The sequence below is a fragment of the Ailuropoda melanoleuca genome, chromosome 3 (genome assembly GCF_002007445.2).
Source record: "Ailuropoda melanoleuca isolate Jingjing chromosome 3, ASM200744v2, whole genome shotgun sequence".
NCBI lineage: Eukaryota > Metazoa > Chordata > Mammalia > Carnivora > Ursidae > Ailuropoda > Ailuropoda melanoleuca.
In genome coordinates this window covers 112,653,440-112,656,903 of record NC_048220.1, presented here as the reverse complement: position 1 = coordinate 112,656,903, position 3,464 = coordinate 112,653,440, and the positions used below count along the sequence as shown (strand labels likewise).

The window sequence follows — 3,464 nt, the reverse complement described above, 5'->3', positions numbered from 1 at the left end:
AATATCATATACACTACATACTCAAATTTTCAATCTTGTGCGGTGCATTAACAGAGTTTCTAGAAAACTGCACTACCACAACCAAGATGTGACAGAGACAGGGAGAGCCAAGATCAAGGAGTGGGTTTCTTTAGGAAAAAATTCTACCAGAAACAACATGGGAATAGAAGTAGTTTAAAATGTTCAAGATCTATTAAATGCACAATTGACTCCAAATTGCCATTTAGTATGCTTAATATTATAGGATAGAAAAACTACCCCATCTATGGAATGTTAAGCTGACACCCAAGGCAATCAAAGCCTCCCACATTCAATATCTCACTCTTTTCTGGTTGTACCAGAAAATGTACAACCAGTAAGGGATTTTGTCCCTTAAAAACAAAAAGCACTTACACTTAAAAAATGGGTTGAGGTGGATTCCCTCCTTCTTAAAAAGCTCTAAACAGAGCTACTAAAAAACTTGCATTTACGCAATAGTGGATAAAAATATTCCTCCGGATTGTACAAGAAGGGAGACAGGAACCACTGATAAGACATGGTAATGATTTTAATCAGATTTGGCTTCTTTCTCTCTTACTTCATCAGAAGCTGGACTCCCTTCACTTTTAGTTTCTCCATTTTCCGCAGGTATGTCTTTCTTCGTTTTGTGGTTAGCCACTTCAGCCTGTTTTCATTTTGCTTCCCCTCCCCCTTGTTTGCACTTTTTTGTCTGAAGATTTATCCTGTCCTGTCCCCTTTTCTGGCTTCGTTCCCACTTTTGCAGGAACAGGTTTGGCCAACAGCCTCGCAGATCTCTTCTTGGGCCCCTCCTTTGCCGCCCTCTTGACAGAGCTGACCTTCCTCTAGGGCATCGTGGTGGCAGGGCCCAGAGCACCCAGAGCCTTCTCAAAGCTGGGCTGCCTGGCCAGTGCTCCTCCTTCCACCATCTGAGCTGCTGTGAGCTAACTGATAATTTCTGAAGATAGCCAAAAAATGCAGCAGTTTTTGTTTGAAAGAGCTCAATCTATCCAGTGACACAGACACATAAACAAAAAAACCCCAAATAAGCAAAACAACAACGACAAAACAAAAAAACCCCAAAAACCCAAAAACCAAAACCAAAACCCAAAAAACCAAACCAAACCAACAAACAAAATACCTATAGGCTGGGAGAGAAAGAGGACTAAGAAAGGAATTTGAAAATAAAGAGAATTTCAGAGATCTTTGCAAGGATGAGTATGAATTATGTTGGAAGAGGGGTGAATAGTGAAATGGTTTCGAGCAAGGGGGCAAGTGGTCGTAGACTATTATTAAGGGAAGTTTCCACATTCCAGTTATATAAAGATCAACATTAGGAAACTTAATATATTTCATGGAACTAAAAGGAGATAAAACATGATTAGTGTATTGCCTGGGTGGCTCAGTCATTAATTATCTACCTTCGGCTCAGGGCGTGATCCCAGGATCCTGGTTGAGCCCCGCATCGGGCTCCCTGCTCCACTGGGAGCCTGCTTCCAGAAACCAATGGTTGGTAAATATATATAGTGAAATGTTAAAGACATTCCCATTAAAATTAAGACCAAGGCAAAAATTGTAATGGGCACTGTGATAATTCAAAATGGTAATGGAACAGACACTATGTGGAATAAATGTTGTAAAAAAGTTTTGTTTTCTGATGATAATAATTGATACCTAAGAAAACTAAGAAACCAAACTAAAAATCTATTTGCACTAAAAAGAAAATTTATTAAGATGGCTGGCTACAAAAAATCAGGTTTTCCTTTTCTAGTAGTGTCACAGGGTGTTAAGTCGGAAGCTTTGTCTAAACTCCAACTTGCAATGTGCTATGAGTCAGATTAACAAGCTGAAATTTCAAAGAACATGTCTGTGAACCTGCTGGATGAGTCATACACAAGGATCTAAAATGGTAAGGTTGCTGGAGATTCAGCAGGATTTGGTGAGAACTAGTTTGGAACATTCTGTGTTGCAGTCACATCTCCCATCCAAGGGAAGGGAGGGGATAACTGACCCTCTTCCTCAAATGTAGTGAGGTGTCTTGCTTTGGCTTCTGATTCATGCCTGTGGAACTTGAAACCCAAAGATTGTGGCTGTCAGTTTTGTGTGACTAGGTGATTAAGTTTCTTCAGATAAGCTATAGTGAAAGCTGGTGTCCGGTCATTCTTTCCCCTTCCTCTTTCCTGGTGCCAATTGGCATTGGAACACTTATCTTTGAACTTGAGATGACCTTGGTGCTGAAGGAAGTAAAAGGAGACTGGTAATTATGGAACCGCCATCCCTGCCCTAAACAGCCTCCAACTGAATTCTATTACGTGAGAAAGGAATAGGCTACCTTATTTAAACAATTGTTACTTGGGAGGGATTGCTGTTATTAGCAGCTGAAACAAATCCTTTCATATGATTTTTTTCTTATTTAATCATCACAACTTGAGAGGTTTAGCTGTGAGGAATAATAAGTTTATAGCTAATAAGAGGAGGCTGTGAAAAAACATTGAGGTGGTTGTGAAGAAATATTAATAAAATAAGTTTCAGAGGGGCACCTGAGTGGCTCGGTTGGTTAAGCCTCAGACTCGTGATTTCAGCTCAGGTCATGATCTCAGGGTCCTGAGATTGAGTCCCATATCTGTCTCTGCACAGGGCCTGGATTCTCTCTCTCTCTCTCTCTCTCTCACTTTTCCCCTCCTTTGGCTCACACCTGAATGCCTGTAGGCGCTCTGTCTCTCAAAAAAAAAATTTAAGTAAAATAAAATTTCAGAGAGGGAAAGGACATAGAAATTGTGTATCAGGATTGAAATACTTTCAAGTATTTAATAATAACTTATAACCATAATTCTTACTTTGTCTAATACTCATACCTCATTCAGATTTTGCCTTTAAAGAATCATTGCCCCAAAGGAATAGGAACCAGAAAACAAATATCTAACATTCTCAACATCTAAGTTCAAAAACCCCCAAATGCAAATTTCAGATATGAAAATGTCATTTCTTTTTCTTTTTCTAGTGGATGATCCAAGTCAGAGAAGAGGGTGAAAGGAGAAGGGTTTCTGAGGAGAGGCTAGCTTCCCTGGGTAGGCTCCATGGTGAAGAGGGGGTATGTGGACAATAGAACTCTTCTGATAATTTAGTGACCTTGGACTCTGGAACTTATGCTTTGTTTCTTATCTGTAACTCTGAGGGTTCCCTAGGGCTGTGAGAATCAGAGGTTAGAAGAAGAATGGTTGATTGACGTATCAGACAGAAATGGCTTTGGCAGTTCTACTGGATTTCCTGTGCCTTCAGAGTTACATGGAGGAATTGAATAATTTCCCCATGTTTCCCAAGGAGGCCAAGAGAAAAGAGAGAGAGAGAGCTGCAGTTGCATACTGAAGGAGCCTAAATGTTATGAAAAGAGGCTACCACAGGGGACAGTTGTGTGGAACAACTTTGGAAGGAACTACAGTTTAGGGCCAGAAAGAGCTGTACATTTC

The 3,464-nt window shown here is 40.2% G+C and overlaps 1 pseudogene; it reads right to left on the bottom strand.

Moving 5' to 3' along the window:
- Positions 1 to 547: 547 nt before the first annotated feature.
- Positions 548 to 851, bottom strand: LOC105240326 (annotated as a pseudogene).
- Between the last annotated feature and the right edge of the window lie 2,613 nt (positions 852 to 3,464).